Raw genomic sequence first — 23,905 nt, 5'->3', positions numbered from 1 at the left:
CAGGCCTAGAGGCCTGAGGGCTACCCGAGTCTTCTTACCTTACCTCTCGCAGGTCTTCGGCTGGCCAAACTGGATAGTCGTATGAGAGAAGAGACCTCTCAGAGTCAAACAAGGGTTAAGCTTTTATTCAGGGTTCTGGTTACAAGTGCAGGGGGAATTCTTCCTTAGGAGGGAGCGAGGAATCTCCCAAGGAGGCAAAAGATCTTATAATAAGAGATTGGAAGTAGAAGTGTAAGTGGGGAGAGAGGGGGAGGGGAGAGCGAAGAGAGGGAAAGGGAGGAGAGGCCTTCTGTCGGTCAGGGCCCCTCCCGAGCTAAGAGCGCTTTCAGGCTTTCCTGATCCTAATTAAGCTCTCCAGCCGCATAGTTTGCACCTGAATACCGTGCCTGTTAGATAACAATAGGTGTGCCCAGATCTGGGACAATCTCGAGGGTGGGGAGAGCTCTCTCCCATCACATTTCTCACGGGAAGAGGCGGAAATACACGAGATTGCTCAGTCTCACTCCTCGATTCCCTGGTGTTTATGGGGGGCCTCGTGAGAACTCTAAGATTTAGAAGTTCCCACCTTTACCCGCCCAAGACTGTCCACATGGAATTGAGCTTCCATCCCCAGCACCAAACAGATCATTTTGAATTGATTTTAGAGGAATAGGAAACTTGAGTGGGGGTATGGGACATGATTGAACCTGTGCTTTAGAAAAATCACTTTAGTGACTCAGTGGAGGATAGACTGGAGTGGGGAGAAAATTGAGGCATGCAGATCCACTGTTTGGCTACTGAAAGCCATGGAATAAGTTGATGAGAAACTGCATTAGCATGGTGTCAGTGTTAGAGGAGAGAAAGATGTGTATACAAAAGATATTGCAAAGGTCTTGGCAATACCTTGGATATGGGGTGTGAGAAGTAGTAAGGAATCCAAGATGACTCCTAGGTTATTATCCTAATAGATTGAGAAGATGGTTTTGTCCACTGGAGTAATAGGGAAAGTAGGATATAAAGAGAGTTTAGGAGGAAAGATAATGAGTTCTGTTTGGAATGTATTGAGTTTAAGATGTCTACTGGACATACACTTCAAAGTATCTGAAAGGTGCAGTTTGTAGAAAAAACAGTTAATTTTGGTATGTTGTCTTTTCATTTGCTGTAACTGTTCAGATTTCCATGCCTATATTTCAGATAACTAATAGTGACACCAGATAGCTGGTGGAGAATTGTATAGAACATTGACCCTGAAATCAGGAAGACCTCAGATCCTAACCAGCTGTGTGTCTTTGGGCAAGTCACTTAGATTCTGTTTGCCTTAGTTTGCTCACCTGTGAAATGGGAATAATAAGATCATTTATCTTACAGGTTTACTGTGAGGATTAAATGAGATAGTATTTATAAAGAGCACATAGCACAATACCTGACACATAGCAAGTAATGTGTGAATGCTCATTTATTCTTACTTTTACACAATTTTTCACTTTTGACAAGTAATGCCTAAATTGTCTAGTACACTATGAAAATATTTAGGCTTTTGGTAAGTGATGATTAAGCAAAACTTGCAGTTTGTTATATTTTTCTTTAGATTTTTTAGTTAACTTTAAATCCCCCACTCACTTAGTCAAATTACATTTTACGTCAAATGTCAAAAGTTCAAAAATAGTATTCTCTAATTGTTCAATTCTAAAGTTTTGGTAATTTCCCCAAATTATCTACTTCATATTTTCAAGATAATTAGAGATCCTTTAGTTCCATGTTTTATTCTGAAAAACAGGTTATAGCTAATGTTCATACAATAATTCTAAACACAAAAAGTACTAATATTTCCCTCTATCAAATGTAATTTGTCTTCTTGTTCCTCAACCCCTGCTCCTGCCATGCACAAATGTTGTAATTTATGAAGCTCCATTACCAACAAACACCAGCATAGTTAGTTTCCTGCGAATTTGTTCTCTCTATGACTTTCTGTCTCTGTCTCTCTCCCCTCTATTCACTGATTTATGTATCTATTTCCTCATTTATTTACTCAATCAGTTATACACATGCACACATATGTGTATATCCATACATACATACATACATACACATATATATGTATGTATGTTTTTGTGTATACAAAAAATACACACACATATCCATCCAACCATCCATCTGTCCATTTTTATTTATTTAGGTCTGGACCTGTGATTCAATAGTGTAAGGAATTTCCAGTCTAAAACCTCCTACCAATGTAGATTGCAATTTAATTTATAACTCATAGTCTTAAAAAGTTTTCTGGTGGGATGGACGCTGAAAAGTTAAACAACTTGTCTAGTCACACAGTTAAAATATGTTTCAGTCAAGACTTGAAGCTTCCTGAATTCAAGGCTAGTTTCTATTCATTCTTCCAGACTGAATCTCAGAATTACAAAAGTTCCTCACCTCTCACTATCATCCTCCAGCAAAAGATCCCTAAAAAGAAAATCACATCTTTAGGTAACTAGTTTGAAAGATCCTTTTATTTCTCTCTCCTAGCTTGATATCCTCCTATGCTGAGCTATAATCTTCAGAAAAAGGGAATTTGGGTCAGTGATAATCACTGAGTGAAAGAAAAGGAAAATGAACAACATCAAGAGTGGCTAGGTATAGTTATATGTTTCTCTCATTAAATTATTTACTTCTAAAGGAAAATGTAATCATGCTAATACTGAGAAACAACAAACTAATATTTAGTCCCAGAATCTCTGCTTGACCCTCAGTTTCTTCTTTCTTTCACAAAAAATGTTCTTTGGTTTTTCAATCAATTTTTGTCTCTTTGTCATTACTAGCATCATCTTCTCCTTAATCTAGTGAATATGAACTTCATAATATAAGGACAGCCTAACATTTTGTCCACTTCTTTTCTGAATGGCTTTTGCTTCCCAAGAGGTTTAGTGCACATTTAAATAATTTTTGTATTTTTAAAGATGAAGTTTTTGTCCTTTTAGTCTTTTCTATTTTAGGTTATTTAGAAAATACAATGTAAGGGTTTGTGTTGATTTATAAAAATCCCAGCTTAGATAATATAAAGCATGATATGCAGAAAAATAAAATTCTACTAAAAAAAGGCATTTTGCATAGCTCAATGGTGGTAGACAATGTCCCAAAAGGTAGTATGGGATAGTAGATAGTCAGCCTCTTGGTCTGGATAACATAGGTTCAAATCTTGAATCTGACATTTATTGGCTCTTACCCTGAGTTAGTCATTTCAACCTGTTTAGCCTTCCATAAAGCTTTAACTAAAAGCCACAGAATAGTTGATTATCTAATTGGAAAAAGGAATTTCCTCATTGGAAATTACCTATAGTGAAATGAAGTCATAGGTTAAGACCAAATAACTTTCAGTTTATAAAGATGTTGACATTTTAAAATTATAAAATTGCACTGAATATATTTTATTTTATGACAAATATAGGTTCCAAATACTTTAATTACAAAATTCAATCAATGAATCATTAAGAATTTATTCAATGCATACTGTATCAATCATATGGTTCTTGTTAAGGATACAAGTACAAAGAATGAAATAATCCCAACTATCAACAAATTTACTTTCTAATTTTACTTTGTACTCCTTTCCCCTCAGACTCTGATAGGTGAGCTATCTCTTATCTCATGTTGAAGCAAATCTCCATGGCTGTCTCTTCACCACAGTACAGCTATCTTTGCCTGGTTGTTATTCACATAGCCTCCCCCACCACTCATCACTACAAAATTGTACTCCACCTCTGGGTTCTCCAGTTCTGAGAGGTGAAGTTTCAATTTATTTTACTTGAACCAAAGCTCTTTTCCATGTTCCAAACATCAAATATCACCCATGCCCTGGAGGATGAACTCCACCTCCTTTACCTCCTCTTTATGTGCTATGTTTCTTCATTAAAAAATACAATTTCTTCCTTCCTTCCTTCCTTCCTTCCTTCCTTCCTTCCTTCCTTCCTTCCTTCTTTTTCTTCTTCTTCTTCTTCTTCTCCTTCTTCCTCTCTTCTATCTATTTATCTATCTGTCATCTATGTATATGGGATATATTAAGTACAGAATAAATACCCAGTTAATAAATATAACTTGATACCAAGTAGTAAAATAGAAGGTAGTTTATGAGATATGTCACTAACAGTTTGATTATCAGGAAAAGGTTCAGGTAGCAGAAGACCCTTGAGCTACTTCATGAGTAACAGGGGGTCTCTAGAAGGCAGAATGAAGCAAAAAGTATATTCAAAGAGTGTGGGATGCATTAGAGTGAGGAGGGATTTGAGACAAGGAAACCAGTTGAGGCAGTGTTGCAGCAATCTAGGCAGAAGTGTAAGAGAATAAGGTAGTAGCTGTGTGGTCAGAGAAGTAGTCAGACACAAGGGATGTTGTGAAGGTAGAAATGGAAAGATTTGGCAACTGATTGGTTAGGTGTTCAGTGAGAGAGTGAGGAATTGAGAACAATGAAGCTATGATCATGGGAGACTGGAACGATGGCAATACATTTTGACAAAAATAGTAAAGTTTATAAGAAGGGAGTCAATCATTTAAAACCACTGCTAATCAAATCATGTAAAAAAATCAAGCTTCCTTTTGTAACTTTTTAGGGGGTGCATAATTTATTTTTATTTTTTCCCCAAATTTATTTTATTTGCTTTCAGTTTTCAATAATCGCTTCCATAGGCTCCAAATTTTCTCCCTGCCTTCGTCCCCAAGATGGCATACAATCCTATATGAGTTTACACATACATTGCTACTAAATGCATTTTCACATTAGTCATGTTGCAGAGAAGAATTAAAATGAATGGGAGAAACTATGATAAAAACAAAACAAAGCATAACAAAGGGGATATAGTCCGCTTCACTCTGCAATCCAACTCCATAGTTCTTTCTCTACATGTGGATGACATTTTCCATCATAAGTCCTTTGGAAAAGATTAGGTCCTTGCATTGCTGAGAAGCGCTAAGTATATCAAAATCAATCCTCATACACTGTGGTTGTTGCTGTGTACAATGTTCTCCTGGTTCTGCTCACTTCACTAAGCATCAGTTCATATAAGTCTCTTCAGGTTTTTCTGAAGTCGACCTGCTCATCATTTCTTTATAGTACAATAGGATCCCATTACTTTCATATACCACAACATGTTCAGCCATTCCCGATAGATGGCATCCCCTCAATTTCCAGTTCGTGGTCACCACAAAAAAGTTGCTATAAATATTTTTGTACATGTGGATTCTTTTCCCATTTTTATGATCTCTTTGTGATGTAGCCCTAGATAGTTTACTTCATTTTGCATTAGTTCATATGTCTTCCCAGATTTTTCTGAAACCACCTTTCTCATCTTTTCTTATAGCACAATAGAATTCCATCATAAATCACACACCATAACTTATTCGGTCATCCACCAATTGATCAACATTTCTTCAATTTCCAATTTTTTGCAACTGCAAAGTAAACTACTATAGATATTTCTGTACAAAGAATCCCTTTCCCCCCTTTTTGAGACATAATAAAAACCCCTATTTATACAAATAAAGGCATATCTAAACAACTGTATAAATATCAATCATTAATGGGCAGGCCAAACCAATATAATTAAAACGACAATCTTATCTAAGGGAATTTACCTTTTCAGTGCCATGTACTAATCGCAAGTATTTTGTACTGTGTGCAATTACTTTAAATTGAATTTCTCTTAACATCTGCTGTATTTTGTTGGTAATATATAGAAATAATAATTATTTATGTGGTATTTTTATATCCTGCAGCTTTGATGAAAAATGTTAATTGCTTCAATTAATTTTTTAGTTGATTCTCTAGAGTTCTTTAAGTATAACATTATATCATCTGCAAAGAATGATAGGTCAGTGTCTATTTTGACACACTCTATTTCTTCTTTTCCTTTTGTCAGCAATAGCATTTCTAACACAATGCTGAATAATAGAAGTGATAATGGAAATCCTTGTTCACTGCTAATCTTCTTGGGAAGGCTTCAATTTTGTCCCTATTGCAGATAAGATCTACTGATGGTTTGAGATAGTACTTATCATTTAAAGAAAGGCTCCATTGGAAAAGGATTTTTTTTCTGTAAATTGATAAGATCATGTGATTGTTGTTATTGTTATGGTTTTAGTCAATTATTCTGATAGTGTTCTTACCAGGTTATAGTGCTTATATTATTGTTATATTATAGTTCTTACATATTGCTGAAATCTCTTTGCCAGTATTTTATTAATTTATTTTTTGTTTCAATATTCATTAAGGAAACTGCTCTTTCTCTGTTTTTACTCTTGCTGGCTTAGGTATGGAAATCATATTTCTGTCATAAAAAGACTTTGATAGGACTTCTTTAACTTTGTTTTCAAGTAGTTTATGTAGTATTGGGGTTAACTGTTTTTCAACGGTTTGGTAAATCTCATCCTAGGCATTTTTTTTCCTTAGCTCATTTATGGTTTGCTCAATTTATTTTTTTCTAAGATAGGGTTATTTAACTATTACATTTCCTCTTCTGTTAATCTGAGCAGATCATTTTTGGAGGTTAATATTAATCTATTTCACTGAGACTATTATTTTATGCTCTATAATTGGGTAAAATAATCTCTTAATAATTTCTTTAATTGGGGGGCAGAGCCAAGATGGCAGAGTAAAAAGATGGACCTGCTCTAGCTCTGCCCCCATAGCCCATAAAAATACTCATAAAAAATGACTCTAAAGAAATTCTAGAGTAGAAGGAGCCACAAAACAACAGAGTGAAAGAGATTTGTAACTCAAGATATCCTGAAAGGCCAAGAGGAAAGGACTATTGTACCAGGCTCAGAGCAGAGAGCAGCCCAGTGTTGGTGAGCTGCATGACATGGACAGGACTAGAGCAGGTTTCAGAATACGGAATCAGGTAGCAGCTGTGCTTCCCAGATTTCTCAACCCACCAAATGCAAAGACAGCTCCAAAGGTCAGTGAGAAAGCTCTTTCACATGGGTGAGAAGGGAGTGTGGTCTGTCCCCAGCTCTGGCCCCAGGGTGGCAGCATCATCCACTTTTGAAGCCTTCAGCTTAAAGACCCTGGGGGAATGAATCAGTTGATCTGGGTCTCAGTCTTGAGTGGCAGTACTGGGGTAAGGAAGAATTCTGGTGTGGTGGAGCTGGTGCTGGCAGTGGAGAGGGGAAAGTTGTAGTCCCCCCACTGATATAATTTTACTGTCTAATGTTATCTTTATGGCTTCTTGAAGTATTTTCTCTTTGGCCTGGAAGCTCTGGAATTTGACTATAATATTAATGCAAGTCTTCATTCTGGAAGGAGGTGGTCAGTGGATCCTTTCGTTTTCTACTTTACCATCTGGTTCTAGGCTATCAGGCCAGTTTTTCTTGATAATTTCTTCAAACATTATTTGTAGACTCTTTCTTTGATCGTGACTTTCTGGTAATCCAGTAATTGGTTTTTTTCTCCTTTTTAAAAATTATTAATTTATTTGTTTTCAGTTTTCTGCAATCATTTCCTTAAGTCTTAGATTTTCTCCCCTTCCTCCCCACTCTATCCCAGAGACAGGATGCAATCTTATATGAGTTCTACACATACATTCTTATTAAACACATTTTCACATTAGTCATGTTGCATAGAAGAGAATGGGAGAAACCATGAGAAAAACCAAAACAAACCAAAACATAACACAAAAGAAAATGGTCTACTTAATTCTGCATTACAATTTCATAGTTCTTTCTCTGAATGTATATGACATTTGCCTCAAGAGTCCTTCGGGAATGTTTTAGGTCCTTGCATTGCTGTGAATAGCTAAGTGTGCCAGAAAAATTCCTCACATACTGTGGTTGTTACTGTGCACAATGTTCTCCTAGTTCTGCTCATTTCACTTAGCATTAGTGTATATAATTCCTTCCAGGTCTCTCTGAAGTCTTCCTGTCCATCATTTTTTATAGCATAATAGTATTGCATTACATTACCAGAACTTACTCAGCCCTTCCCCAATTGATGGGCATCCCCTTGTTTTCCAGTTCTTAGCACCACAAAGAGAGCTGCTTTAAATATTTTTGTACATTTTTATGATCTCTTTGGGATACAGTCCTAAAAGTGATATTACTGGGTCAAAGGGTATGCAAATTTTTGTAGCCCTTTGGGCATACTTCCAAATTGCTCTACAGAATGGTTGGATAAGCTCACCACTCCACCACCAACAAATTATTATCTTCTTGTTTTGTCATGTTAGCCAGTCTAATGTGTGTATTCATCCTTTGCTGCCAAAAAAGACCATGTCATCAGAGAAATGATGACATGACTTGCACTTGATTTTGTTTTGAGTGAGGGAGAGCTATGCAGGTCACCAGCCTTACTTCTCCTCCAGAGCCATCTGAATCTGGTGAGCAGATATTCATCAGGATGACTGGAGATGACCCAGGATAAGGCAATTTGGGTTAAGTGACTTGCCCAAGGTCACACAGCTAGTGTGTCAAGTGTCTGAGGTGAGATTTGAACTCAGGTCCTCCTGACTCCTGCACTGGTGCTCTATGCACTGCACCACCTAGCTGCCCAACCAATCCGATAGATGTGTTGTGGTACCTCAGAATTGTTTTGATTTACATCTCTCTAATCAATAGGGATTTAGAACATTTTTTCATATGACTATAGATATCTTTAATTTTTTCCTCTGAATCCTGCCTGTTTATATCCTTTGACCATTTATCATTTGGATAATGACTTGTATTCTTGTACATTTGACTCACTTCTCTATATATTTTAGAAATGAGAACTTTATAGACACTAGTTGCAAAAATTCTTTCCCAGTTTTCTGCTTCCCTCCTAATTTTGGTTGCATTAGGTTTGCTTGTGCAAAAACATTTTCAATTTAATGTAATCAAAATTATCCATTTTGCACTTCATAATGTCCTCTATCTCTTGTTTGGTCATATATTTCTCCATTCTCCATAAATCTTACAAATATACTATTCCTTGCTCCCCTAATTTGTTTATAGTATCAGTCTTTATACCTACATCATGTATCCATTTGGACTTTATTCTTAGTCTATACCCAGTTTCTGCCACACTGTTACATAGTCTTCCCAGTAGTTTTTGTCAAACAGTGGATTCTTATCCCAGAAGCTGGAGTCCTTGGGTTTATCAAACAGTAGATTGTTACATTTGTTGACTACTGTGTCTTGAAGACCTAAACTGTTTCACTGGTCTATCCCTCTGTTTCTAAGCCAGTACCAAGTGGTTTTGATGATTGCTGCTTTATAACACAATTTGAGATCTGATAGGGCTAGTTCACCTTCCCTAACATTTGTTTTCATTAATTCACTTTATTCTTGACCTTTTGTTCTTCCAGATGAATTTTTATATTATTTGTTCAAGCTCTAGAAAACAGTTTTCTGGTAGTTTTATTGGTATGGCACTGAATAAATTAATTTGGGTAGAATCATAATTTTTATTATATTATTTCATCCATGATATTTTTCCACTTACTTAGATCTGACATAATTTGCACAAAAAGTGTTTTGTAATTGTGTTCATATAATCCCTGTATCTCTTTTGTCAGGTAAACTCCCAGATATTTTATAGTGTCCAATGTAGCTTTAAATGTGATTTTTCTTTCTACCTCTTGCTGTTGGGCTTTTTGGTAATATGTAGAAATACAGATGATTTATGTGGGTTTATTTTGTAACCTCCCACTTTTCAAAGTTGTTTATTATTTCAAATAGTTTTTTGCTTGATTCTCTAGGATTTTCTAAGTATATCATATCATCTGCAAGGAGCGATAACTTAGTTTCTTGCTGTCGGGCTTTTTGGTAATATGTAGAAATACAGATGATTTATGTGGGTTTATTTGGTAACCTCCCACTTTTTCAAAGTTGTTTATTATTTCAAGTAGTTTTTTGCTTGATTCTCTAGGATTTTCTAAGTATATCATCATATCATCTGCAAAGAGCGATAACTTAGTTTCTTCTTTGCCTATTCTTATTCCTTCAACTTATTTTTCTACTGTTATTGCTAAAGCTAAAATTTCTAGTACTACATATTGAATAACAATGATAATAATGGATGTCCTTATTTCACTGCTGATGTTATTGGAAATGCATCTAGTTGCATATAATGCTTGCATATAATGCATATAATGCTTGCTGATGGCTTTATGTAGATACTGCTTATTATTTTATGGAAGGCTCCATTTATTCCAATTCTCTCCAGTGTTTTCAACAGGAATGGGTGTTGTATTTTATCAAAAGTTTTTCTGCATCTGTTGAGATAATCATATGGTTTCTAGTTGTTTTGTTTTTGATATGATCAATAATGCTGATAGTTTTCCTAATATTGAACCAGCCCTGCATTCCTGGTATAAATCCTAGTTGATCATAATGCATTATTCTCATGATAATTTGTTGTATTCTTCTTGCTAATGTCTTATTTAAAATTTTTGTATCTATATTCATTAGAGAAATTGGTCTATAATTTTCTTTCTCTGTTTTGGCCCTTCTTATTTTAGGTATCAGAACCATATTTGTATCATAAAAAGAATTTGGTATGACTCCTATTTCACCAGTTTTCCCATATAGTCTATCTAGTTTTGTTATTAACTGTTCTTTAAATGTTTGACAGAATTCACTTGTAAATTCATCTGGTCCTGGAGTTTTTTTTTTCCTAGAGATTCCATTGATGGCTTGTTAAATTTCTTTTTCTGAGATAGGGTTATTTAAGTGTTTAATTCCATCTTCTATTAATCTGGACAATTTATATTTTTAAAAATATTCTTTCATTTCACTTGGATTGTCAAATTTGTGGGCATGCAGTTGGAAAAAAGTAATTTCCAATTATTTTTTTAATTTCCTCCTCTTTGGGGATGAGTTCACCTTTTTCATTTTTAATATTGGCAACTTAATTTTTATCTTTTTTAAATCAAATTAACCAAATGTTTTTCAATTTTATTTTTTTTTCATAAAACCAACTCTTAGTTTTATGTATTAGTTCAATAGTTTTCTTAATTTCAGTTTTGATAATCTCTCCTTTGGTTTTCAGTATTTCTAATTTGGTATTTACTTGGGGATTTTCAATTTGTTCTTTTTCTAATTTTTTCAGCTGTATGCCCAGTTCATTGATCTCCTCTTTCTCTACTTCGTTCATGTAGGCATTCAATGATAGAAAACTTCCCCTAAGAACTGCTTTTGCAGTATCCCATAAGTTTTGGTAGGTTGTCTCATCATTGTCATTCTCTTGAAGAAGTTCTTGATTGTTTCTATTATTTGTCATTTAACTCACTCATTATTTAGGAATAGATTATTTAGTTTCCAATTAATTTTTGATCTATCTTTTCACGACCTTTTATTGCATATAAACTTATTGCCTTATGATCTGAGAAGGATGCATTGACTATCTGTGCCTTTCTGTACTTGATTGTGAGGTTTTTATGCCTTAGTATATGGTCAATTTTTGTGTATGTGCCATATTTCTCTCCTCATTCAATTTTCTCCAGAGATCTATGACATCTATCTTATCCAGAGTTCTTTTCACCTCCTTAACTTCTTTCTTGTTTATTTTGAGGTTAGATTTACCAAATTCAGAGAAGGGGAGGTTGAGGTCCCCCACTAGCATAGTTTCCTGTCTATTTATTTCTTTAATTCCCTTCACTTGTCTAAGAATTTGGATGCTATACCACTTGATGCATATATGTTTGGTTAATGATATTGCTTCATTGTCTATGATGTCTTTTAACAATATATAGTTTTCTTCCTTATCTCTTTTGATTAGATCTATTTTTGCTTTTGCTTTGTCTCAGATTAGGATTGCTACTCATTCCCTTTTTTTTTCTACATTAATTGAAGCATAGTATATTCTGCTCCAACCTTTTGCCTTTACCCTATGTGTATCCCCCTGTTTCAAATGTCTTTCTTGTAAACAACATATTGTTGGATTATGTTTTTTAATCCATTTTGTTATCCACCTCTGTTTTATGGGAGAGTTCATCCCATTGATGTTCACAGTTATGATTACTATCTGTGTCTTTCTCTCCATCCTATTTTACCCCATTTATGCTTTTTATTCTCCCTACTCCCTTTCCCTCCACAATGGAGTTTTAAGTTTTGACCATTGTCTCACTCAGGCTTCCCTCGCTTCTATCAGCCCCCCTCCCTTTTATTCCCCTTTTCCCTCGCTACTTCTTCCCTTCTTTTAACCTCCCCTCCATTTTCTTTCCCCTTTCCCCTCCTATTGCCTGTAGGGCAAGTTAGATTTCTATACTTAACTGACTTTGTTTTTCCCTCCTTGAACCAAATCGATGAGAGTAATTCTCAAACACTGCTCATCTCCCTCTTCTCCTTCCTCTACTGTAATATGTTCTTTGTGTGATGTAATTTACCTTTCTATGGGTCCTCCTTTTCACATTACAATCCCTTCTCAACCTTTAATCACATTTTTATCATCACATCATTTAATTTATACTCACTCCCTCTATGTATATCCCTTTTAAATACAATATACATTTCTCAAGATTAACAAGCAGCATCTTCCCTTCTAGGTATGTAAACACTTTGCCCAACTGAATAACAAGTTTTTTCCCCTTTGTTTACCTTTTTATTCCTCTCTTGAGACTTGTATTTGAACATCAAATTTTCTATTGACCTCCAACCTTTCATCAGAAATGTCTGGATATCCCTTATTTCATAGAATATCCATTTCCTTGCTGGAAATATTATGCTCAGTTTTGCTGGGTAATTCATCCTTCGTTGTAGTCCAAGCTCCTTTGTCTTATGGAATATCACATTCCAATCCCTCAGATCTTTTAATATAGAATCTACAAAAATGTCCTGTGTGATTCTGACTGTAGTTTCTGTCTGCTTAAAATATTTTCTCCTTAGCTTGATTGTTCTGGAATTTGGCAACAATATTCTTTGGTGTTTTCAGTTTAGGATCTCTTTCAGGAGGTGACCTGTTAATTCTTTCATTGACTATTTTGCTCCCTAATCGAGGACCTCAAGGCAGTTTTCCTTGAGTTCTTGGAAGATATTGTATAGAGTTTTTTTGTTTCTTCGTGGATTTCTGGTAGACCAATAATTCTTAGATTTTTCTCTCCTAGATCTATTTTCCAGGTTAGTTGCTTTTCCAATGAGATATTTTACATTTTCTTCTATTTTTTCATTCTTTAGGTTTTGTTTGACTGATTTTTAATGTTTCGCAGAGTCATTAACTTCTACTTGCCCAATTCAAATTTTTAATAAATTCTTCAGTTAACTTTTGCAGCTCCTTTTCCATTTGCCCCACTATTTCTTTTACAGAGCCATTTTCTCCAGGTAGGTCTTGTACTTCTCATTTGTCCAGTTTTCCTTTTAAATTCTTCTGTGAATTCTTTTTATCATAATTTTAAAATCATTGGCCAATTTTTCATCTACTTCTCTAATTTGGCTTTTAAAATCCTTCTTCAGCTCTTCCAAGAATGCTCTTTGGGCTTGACACCAGTTCATATTTCCTTCTGAGGTTTCAGGTGAGAGTACAGTCTCAATGCTCATCTCTTCAGTATTCCTGTTTTGGTCCTTGTCCCCATGGTAAGATTCTATGGTCTTTTCTTTTCTGGTTTGCTTGTTCCTCATGATGATTGTTTTTTCCTAACTTTTAAAGTGGATCTCTGCTTCTGGGGCACAAGGCCTCTCTCCGAAGGCTGTTGTATTTACAACTTGAGGCTTTGTGTATTGTGGCCTCTGGTTCTTTCAGCTGGAACCTAGAATGCTGCAGTTTATCTGGTACTGAGCTGGCTGGTTTGCCAAATCAGAGGCTAGGTGAAGTCTTTCTGAGTTTCCATGGAGTTACCCTGGAGCTAGCTGTGTGAGGTGTGGTGGAGGAGTGTTCTGGCCACAGAAGGTCTTCAGGCAGGCTCAGCAGTTAATGAACCTCATCTGCACTAGTTAGTGTCTTCTTGATTCCCTTGGATGAGCTAAGGCATGCCTGGGGTCCTGGTTTTTGTGCTTACAAGCTCCACCCATCTGGAGCTCAGGATCTCATCCTGATTTGCTGAGATGGGGCTGTCTGGGACAACTCTGGTCCTGCACTAGTATCCTTCAGTCATAGTAAGAGGGAACCCCTCCCTTTGCAATTTCCCTAGCCTCTCCCAGTGAGTCTGTTTAACCATTTGGGTGATCCCATTATTCCAGGATTTTTCCTGGGGTAATGTTCTTTGAGGTTTTTCAAGATCAACAGGGGGAGGGGGAGAGCACCTACAGATCACTTTGCCATCTTGGCTCCCATAAGTTGAAGTAGATGAATTACAGACATTTAATTTGTGAGCTAATGACCTCAGGAGTGGTTGCTGCTGGTCCCTGGGTTTCTGTGCTTCTCTGTCACCCAGTTCCACTGGACTTCCATCCTGGGCTGATATATTTGAGAATACAGACTACTGCTTCTGCTTCAGTCTGCTCAGAAGTTCCTGCTTGGCTTTACTATGGTGGGGTCTGCTCTGGTACAGTCTGTTCATTCTGCACTCCTCCAGGCCCATACAACAGATCCTTCCTGTTGATCTTCCAATCTATCTTGGGCTGGAAATCTGCCACACCCTGTCTCCTAGTGGATTCTGCCACTCCAAAATTTATTCAGATTCTTCTTTTAGAGGTATCTGAAGGATATTGTCATAAAGCCCAGGTGAGTAGGTGCTCTTCTCCAGCAGTTCTTAAATTACCTCTCCTCAATCTATTTTTCAAGTCATTGTCTGAGATATTTCACATTTTCTTCTACTTTTTTTCATTCTTTTGAATTTATCTTATTGTTTCATTTTGTCACATGGAGTCATTACTTCCACTTTCCCAATTCCAATTTTTAAGGAATTAATGTTTTTGGTGAGCTTTTGTATTTCTTTTTTTCCTTTCAGTCTATTCTACTCATTACAAAGTTATTTTCATCAATGTTATCTTGTATCTCTTTTTCTGTTTGGTCAATTCCGTTTTTAAACTATTATTTTCTTCTTATTCTTTTTTCTTCTTTTTCACCCAGATATTTATTGTCTTTTAATAATATTATTCCTTTAATTTCATTTCTTTACCTAATATCCCCCCTACCATTTTTATTTTATTTTTTAAAATGTCTTCTAAGAATTCTTGTTGGGCATGTGTCCAATTCACATTTTTCTTTGTGGTTTTGGTTACAACTGTTTTTCCTTCATTGTCTTCTTTTGAGTTTCTATCTTCATTTTCCCTATAACATAGTTGATTTTTATGGCCAAGTTCTTTTTTGTTGTTTGTACCAGCACCTAATCCCAATGGTATTTCATGCACATGGGTTCTGGGTTAGCCTCCACCCTCATGTCACAAATTCTCTTTCTGAGTTGCTAAGTTCTTTTCATTTAGAAATATGTCTCTTACTCTGGCATTTTGTTAGTTCTGCCATTATAGAAGTGAACTTTAGGGATTATTTTAAAATTGTTTTAAAGGGAATGTTGAGAGAGCTCAACTGAGTCCTTCTGTACTCAACCATCTTGACCTTTCCTTCATTTTTCAAAGGAAAAGTCCATCTTTGTAACTATCCTATGCTAGAATATGACTGACTTGTATACTGGGATAAAATATATTTATAGATTTTGTAAGGATAACAAATGTGACATAGAAAGACAATCTAGAGTTTTTCTTGTGAAGAAAACAAGAGATATATCAAATGATATTGAGTTACCCACGTGAGGAGGATATTCATCTTAAGAAATGAGAATAAAATAATTCATAAGCCTAGTCTTTATAGAAAGCTCATCAGTCCTCTTTGCCTACTAGTCTAAACTAAACATAATTTACCTCAACTACTAGCATTCATTAGTAAATCATTACTGATGTCAGATACATTATATATTTTCCTTCAAGGTAGAGTTCTATTCATTTAAGACATTTTTTTTTCTGGACAAGAAACATTTTAAGATTGAAAACAGGAAATGTATAATGCAAAAATGAATTCTCAAAGGTTATGAGACATTTATTGTTGTTTTAATATGTTCAAGTCCTACTGAGTATACACACATACATGTACATATACACATATACACATATTTATGTGTGTGTATACATGTGCATGTGTGTTTTCTTGATCTGTGGCTTTGGGAATTTGACAATCCCTTAGTGCCCCAAGCACTCTGTGACTTTAGGCCATAGATAAGTATGAGAAATTTCCTACACTGCTGAAACCACAGGTCTAGATCCCCTCTTCACCCCCTCCCCAAAAAAAGAAAGATCTGAAAAGATTCCTGAGTTACATGATGTAGTGAATTTAGAATTAGGAATACTGGGTTTAAATCCTATCTTAGATAATTACTACCTTTTGACTTGAGCAATTCCCTTAACCACTCTGTTCCTCAGTTTCCTAATATATAAAATGAAAGCCTTGATTTCAATGGACACTAAGTCCACATCGGTTCTAAAATCTACGATCCTGACACAAAAATCATATTGTTGCACTTATATTTACATTTAGTCTGACCTTTTAATAACTGGGGTGGGTGGAATATTGCCAATATCTTTATCTTTATTTGATAAATATGGAAATTGAGGCTGACAAATTAAATAACTTACTGAAATTTAGGCTGCAGAAAAATGGTTTTGTTGTCCTTCTTCTAAGGCCAGCTTTCCCCCCAGTTTGCTATGTTGCCAAAAGAACCACACCACAGAATGAGAATGTTCTTTGAAGCTTTAGCAAGGGAATGTATCTATTTATTTAGATCTATATCTATATAAAACTCTAACCACATACATTTGAAAAAAAAGTCCTATTTTCAATAGAAAAGGTGCAATTACTTTCAAGACTCCATAAGAACCACTGTTAACTCTTCAGTGGTTAAAATGTTAGATTATCCTTTTTTAAAAAAAGGACACTGATATGACTTTGAACTACTATCATTATGATATATTAATTTATTTTGATTTAAGCTTATTTGTAATTATTTCAAAACTTTAAAAATTATGAAGATCAAAGGAATAAGGTAATTTGAGAATGAAGTAAGATACTGTGAGAAGACAGAGGTGAGCATGCTAGGATATTCATCAGTGTGCTTCTTTCTCTATCTATCTTTCCATTGTTGGTTTCTCTGTCCAGCCCCTTCACCCCCATAAACACCGTTTCAGCCTCTGAGATTCTATTTCTTTGAAAGACTTATGATTTAAATTCTCATTCTGCTCATTGTATTCCATTACTATAAAAATCAGCTGGAGGTGGATCTCGTTGTTAAGGTTGTGAGGAGAGGGAAAGGGAGTACTTACCAAAACAGTTTCTAGTAAAAGGAAGTTGCATGGCCTGAAAACAAGGATGGAAATGAAAATTTATGCTGTCCAGCAGCAGGTGCTGTATAACACATGGATCTGTTTTACTTTTCAAGCTCATAGTAGTGGAGGAATCTTCCTTGGTGCACAATGTGGAGAAAATCTTTTGCCATTGTATCTATCATTTCTTACTACAACTTATTCTCTTCTAAAAACTATATGAATACTTTTTTTTCTTTCAGTTTTTCTCTCCATTGGTGATTTGAGTTTCCTCTCACACTGACATGACTTAACATAGTGTCCATTATTAAACTTGGGATATTTTCCCCTTTAACCCAAAAGGAAACAAGCAAATAAACAAATTTTACTATTTTCCCAAAAGTCAAATTTTAAGGATAACTGTATAGAACCCACTCTTTTAATGAACTTTCCTTTCCTCCATTCCTCATTCAAAGCCTCATGATAGCACAGAGTTGAGGTATTATGATCAAAGTCTCTGCCAGCAGTTCATGAATTCTGTTAAGATTCACCTTGCAGGAAAGATTTTTAATCCAAACACAAAAGTAACAAAACTTAGAGCAGCTTGTTCCCTCTCAAAGGCTTCATCACCAGATGATAAATCTTTTTTTTTTTATGTCATAATAACTTGTGAAACAAAGGGAGGCACAGTGATTTAGTGAAAATAGCTCTGACTCTGTAAGGAATGGATTAATGAATGAATACATGAATGAATGAAGTATATTTCTTAGGTACGATGGGCCAAATACTTTACCAATTGCTAGGGATAAGAATATAAAAATGAAACAGTCCTTACTATAAAGGAAATCACATTCAAATGAAGGACACTACACAAACAGGGGAGGGATATGCAGAGTTTGGAAAATCACAAAGATGGTAAATGGAACAACAGGAAAATTCTTCAGCATACTCTTTTTAGAAGTATTTTTGTGGAAATTTGTTTGCAATTCTCTGAGAAAAAGAACATTTCTTAAGTACTTTGTGCCAAACCCTATACTAAGTACTGGGGATAAAAATGAAAAGTCCTTGTTTCTCAAAGAGGTTACACTCTAATGGAGAAGAGAATATAAATAGGGGAGCTATGTCTAAAGAAAGGTATTGTGACCTAGGAAGTCAAAATGAGAGAGAGTGGGACAATACAGCAATTCATTTATAGATCTTTTGTAGGGGCAATCTTAATGGAGATTTGGTTATAGTTCTCAAATAAGAAGTTTGAAGAGTAATTTGGAGGAGTTATACACTGCTGCAGCATGAGTGGAAGGACAAAAAAAAAATCTGTGGTGATGAGTATATATGATATCAGGGTTATTGTTATTCTTTGCCCTTTTTTCTCAAAGAGGACCATGACAGCAGGAAGGTGATTCCATGAACTGCAATTGAATTGGATTTAAGTAAGGTAGGGCTGTACAAAGTCACCAGCCTCACTCTCTGTTAGCCATCTTGGTTTGGTGGCAAGATATAGATCAGGACCACTGGAGATGTTCCAAGATGAAGTGGGAGACATTGGCCTTTTTATTTTAAAACCTTTCCCAGGTCTCATTTTGACTGAAGCAACACCCATTCAGTAAATAAGAAGAGGTAAGAAATGAGGCAAAGAATGATCTCTTACTTACTCAAAAAAAATCAATCTGGGAAGGGATAACCTCAGGGTTTCTGGCCAGAACTGAAAGGATGAATATCTTAACACTTGCCAGGTATGGCCTTGTAGTTTTGGAAAGTAGTCTAATAGCAGCAACAGGAACAACTGGGCATAAAATGAGTAGGAAGTCAGAAGACCTGAGTTCAAATCCCACCTCAGACATGTATTTTTTTATTTGAATCATTTCTTATTTATTTTAAGTTTTCAACATTCATTTCCACAAAATTTTGAGTTTCAAATTTTCTCCCCATCTCTCCCCTGTCCCACCCCATAACATCTTGCCTTCTGATTACCCCTTCCCTCAATATACCCTCCCTTCTATCACACCCCTCCTTTCCCTTATCCCCATCTTCTTTCTTGTCCTGTAGGGCAAGATAAGTTTCTATACCCCATTACCTGTATTTCTTATTTCCCAATTGTGTGCAAAAACAGTTCTCAACATTTGTCCCTAAAACTTTGAGTTCCAACTTCTCTTCCTTCCCCCCTCCCCACCTATCCCCACTGACAAGGCAAGCAATTCAATATAGGCTATATATGTGTAGTTTTGCAAATGACTTCCATAATAGTCATATTGTGAAAAACTAACTATATTTCCCTCCATCCTATCCTGCCCCCTATTTCTTCTATTCTCTCTTTTGACCTTGTCCATCCCCAAGAGTGTTTACTTTGAATTGCTCCATCCTCTCATTTGCCCTCCCTTCCATCATACCCCCACCCTGCTTATCCCCTTCTCCCCTACTTTCCTGTAGTGTAAGATTTTAAGATTTTTTTAAGGTTTTCATGCCAAATTTAGTGAGCATGTTATTCCTTCCTTGAGCCAAATTTTTCCCTCTCTCCTCCTCCCTTTTCCTCTCAATTGGAAAAGCTTTTTCTTGTCTCTTCTTCAAGAGATGATTTGTCCCATTCCATTTTTCCCTTTCTCCTCCCAATACATTTCTCTCTCACCCGTTAATTTTATTTTTTTGTATATGATCCTTTCCTATTCAACTCAACATGTGCTCTCTGTCTCTCTGTTTCTCTCTCTTGATACACGTGTGTGTGTATAATCCCTCCAACTACCCAGATACTGAGAAAAGTTTCAAGAGTTACAAATATTATCTTTCCATGTAGGAATGCAAACAATTCAACTTTAGTAAGTCCTTTGTGATTTCTCTTTCCTGTTTACCTTTTCATGAATCTCTTGATTCTTGTGTTTGAAAGTCAAATTTTCTTTTCAGCTCTGGTCTTTTCATCAAGATTGCTTGAAAGTCGCCGGTCCGGGCCGCTGAGCTGACGGAGGAGCGCCGGGCGCCGCCGCTGCCGTCATGGCTGTGTGGAGCGGGCCGGCGTGCGCGGGCTTCGTGGCGCTGGCGGTGGGCTGCGTGCTGTTACTGCAGCCCGAGCTGCCCGGCACGGCGCTGCGCGCGCTCTGGGGCCCCGTGCCCTGGGCGCCGGCGCCCGGGGGCACCTCGGCCGGCTGGCGGCGGCCTGGGAGGCGCTCATCGTGCGCCCCGCGCTGCCGTGGGGCCGCGTGGCCGTGGGAGTCAATGCCTGTGTGGATATAGTCCTCTCAGGAGTGAAACTCTTGCAAGCACTTGGCCTCAGTCTTGCCAGTGGGGAAGATCATAGTGTCTTACAGTCAAGGGAAGATCTGAAAGAAGCCTTCATTCATTTCATGGGCAAGGGAGCAGCTGCTGAACGCTTCTTTAGTGATGAGGAGGCGTTTCACAACATCTCCCGGATCGCATCTGCCCTCCCAGGAGCCCAGCACTATGTTGGAGGAAATGCAGCCTTAATTGGGCAGAAGCTTGCAACAAATTCAGATTTGAAGGTTCTTCTTTGTGGTCCAGTTGGCCCCAAGCTCCATCAGCTTCTTGATGACAATATAGTTGTTCCGCCGGAATCAATGCAAGAAGTCGATGATTTCCACCTCATTCTGGAGTATCAAGCAGGGGAGCAATGGGGACAATTGACTGCCCCCAATGCCAACCGATTCATCTTCTCACATGATCTGTCCAATGGGGCCATGAATATGCTGGAAGTGTTTGTATCCAGTCTGGAAGAGTTTCAGCCAGACCTCGTGGTCCTCTCTGGGTTGCATATGATGGAAGGACAGAGCAAGGAGATTCAGAAGAAGAGACTTCTAGAGGCTGTGATTTCTATCTCTGATATCCCCACTGACATTCCAGTTCACCTCGAGTTGGCCAGTATGACTGACCGGGAACTTGTGAGTAGTATTATGCATCAGGTTTTTCCTCTGGTGAATTCCCTTGGGTTGAACGAACAGGAGCTGCTCTTCCTTAGCCAGTCAGCCTCTGGTCCTCACTCCTCTCTCCTTGCGTGGAGCGGTGTCCCTGATGTGGGTGTCGTCAGTGACATTCTTTTCTGGATCTTGAAGGAGCATGGCAGGAGTAAAGAGAGAGCATCAGATCTCACGCGGATCCATTTCCATACTCTGGCCTACCACATTCTCGCAACTGTGGATGGGCACTGGGGCAACCAGCTTGCCTCTGTAGCTGCAGGAGCCCGCGCAGCAGGGACACAGGCCTGTGTGTCAGAAACGATCGATACCAACCGTGTGTCCCTCAAGGCCCCCCTGGAGTTTCTGACTTCACATTCAGAGACGGGCTCCAGGATATCTGTAAATCCAAATGAGCCAGTGGTTCAGTGGCACAGAGAGGGAATATCTTTTCATTTCACGCCCGTCCTGGTTTGTAAGGATCCCATCCGAACTGTGGGTCTCGGGGATGCCATTTCAGCAGGACTGTTCTATTCAGAAGTATACCCTCATTGATGTGAACAGGGTTAGGGTTGATGCCTCTGAGGAAGTTTAGGTGGCCTGAGAATTTCTGGATATCAATAGATGGTTTAAGAAGGAGAATTTAGGGTGTTAAAGCAAGTTGTAGATCTAAGTAGAGGATAGCCAAAGAAATAACTATCAACACATTCCAGCCTATTGGCAATGACACAGGAAGCATTTCAGATTTTAATGAAGACTTTTTAGCTTTTTACTGGTAAGACTGGAGAGGGGGAGGTGTATGTATGTGTTTGCAGAGAAGAAACCCGCATTCTCTGCAGAAGGTCACCAGTTAGCATCATTTGAGAGCACTGACAGCTGAAAGGAGGATTTCCCCCCTCGCCCAGTCCTGAAGAGCGCGCCAGCCAGCCTTTGCTTCTGCCTTGTTGCGGATTAAACTCAGTCAGAGCCTCTCGAGTCCTCTCCCAATAGTGCATTGCTGAGTGGCTGAAGCAAAACTTCCATTCATTGTTATGATCAAAACATTCAACAAGGAAAACCTCTTAACCTCCTGCTCCAGCATAAATAGGAATAAAGTGGGAAGCCTGCTGCGTTTGGATGCGGACAGGCTGGATCCACACTCCCTGGGCCCTTAAGCTGTGTGTTGTCTCCTTTCCTCTCCTTTGATGACTCCAGGAGCTGCCTCTGCACATGGGGTGATGGGGTGAGATCAGAGCATTTGTAGCTTTATGCTTGGTCTCACCATCTAGCTGAAGGCTAAGCTATTGCTGTGGAACTTGACCTTTTATTACTGTCATCCTTCGTGCAACTGGAATATGCTTCCCTGTTCATGATACATTGTTTTTCTCAGTCATGTGACACAAACAATTCCGTTAAAAGGTGCAAGTTGACCTCATCAGGTGCTGCAAGAGCACCTAAGTGTTACATCATATGTTACATATTACATCGTATGTTACATTATGTGTTTATTTTTATAATGTAAGAATACTTTCCTGTGTGCTTTAAACTTTTTAAAACATGATTTACATTTCAGTTCCCTCAAGAACTTTTTACATCTCTATTTTGGGAAACAGTAGGAAGTGGCTGGGTATAACAGGAATTCAGATAAAATGTAAATTCACTTCTACCTGGAAATGTGAAATAGGTCAATTCCTCCACTCCTGGACATCTGTCACTTTTCCCTCCCAGGCCCTGTGTCAAATTATCCTTTCTAGTGTGTCAGAATTGTTTCTAGCCCGGCCTTGTACAAGTCATGGATGTCATGGGACATGTCCAGGTGGAGGGGAGCAGCATGAGGAGGAAACAGCAGCAAAGCTAGAGTGACCCACTGAGCACTCAGTCTCTCAGTGGATCTCTCTTTGGCCTAACTTTCAGGCTAAAGAGAAATTTGCTCTTGTTTTTTGCCACAAAAGCAAAGCCCAAAATAAAGCTAGAGGAAGGCATTTGGAGTGGGCCAGCAAAAAAAAAAAAAAAAAGATTGCTTGAAAGTTCTCTGTTTCATTGAATGATCACATTTTTCTCTGAAGTATTCTACTCAGTTTTGCTGGGTAGGTGATTCTTGGTTTTAATCCTAGTTTTTTTGACCTCTGGAATACCATATTCCAAACCCTTCAATCCCTTAATGTAGAAGCTGCTAGATCTTGTGTTATCCTGATTGTATTTCCACAATACTTGCATTGTTTCTTTCCAGCTGATTGCAGTATTTTCTCCTTGCCCTGGGAATTCTGAAATTTAGCTACAATATCCCTATGAGTTTCTCTTTTCGGATCTCTTTCAGAAGGTGGTTGGTACATTCTTTCCATTTCTATTTTACTCTTTAATTCTCGAATATCAGGACAGTTTTCCTTGATAATTTCATGAAAGATGATGTCTGTGCTCTGTTTTTTATCATGGTTTTCAGGTAGTCCCATAATTTTTAAATTGTCTCTCCTGGATCTATTTTCCAGGTCAGTTGTTTTTCCAATGAGATATTTCCTTCCATTTTTTCATTCTTTTGGTTTGGTTTTGTAATTTCTTGGTTTCTCATAGTCATTAGCTTCCATCTGTTCCATTCTAATTTTTAAAGAATTAGTTTCTTCAGTGAGCTTTTGAACCTCCTTTTCCATTTGGCTAATTCTGTTTTTAAATTATTCTCCTCATTGGCTTTTTGGACCTCTTTTGCCAGTTGAGTTAGCCTTGTTTTAAAGGTATTATTTTCTTTAGCATTTTTTTGGGTCTCCTTTACCAAGCTGTTGTCTCACTTTTCATGATTTTCTTTCATTGCTCTCATTTCTCTTCCCAATTTTTCCTCCATCTCTCTTACTTGATTTTCAAAGTCCTTTTTGAGTTCTTCC

At 37.4% G+C, this 23,905-nt stretch overlaps 1 long non-coding RNA gene and 1 pseudogene across 1 annotated transcript in view; one reads left to right on the top strand and one right to left on the bottom strand.

Moving 5' to 3' along the window:
* Positions 1–23,905, bottom strand: part of LOC140501758 (uncharacterized) — a 117,905-nt gene that overhangs the window by 71,536 nt on the left and 22,464 nt on the right. The gene's annotated exons all lie outside the window — the stretch shown is intronic.
* LOC140501757 (ADP-dependent glucokinase pseudogene) lies at positions 20,125–23,025 on the top strand (annotated as a pseudogene).

Source organism: Notamacropus eugenii, chromosome 4 (assembly GCF_028372415.1).
Source record: "Notamacropus eugenii isolate mMacEug1 chromosome 4, mMacEug1.pri_v2, whole genome shotgun sequence".
Classification (NCBI taxonomy): Eukaryota; Metazoa; Chordata; class Mammalia; order Diprotodontia; family Macropodidae; genus Notamacropus; species Notamacropus eugenii.
Note: the sequence above shows the minus strand (reverse complement) of the source record. Positions and strands in the feature narration are given on the sequence as shown.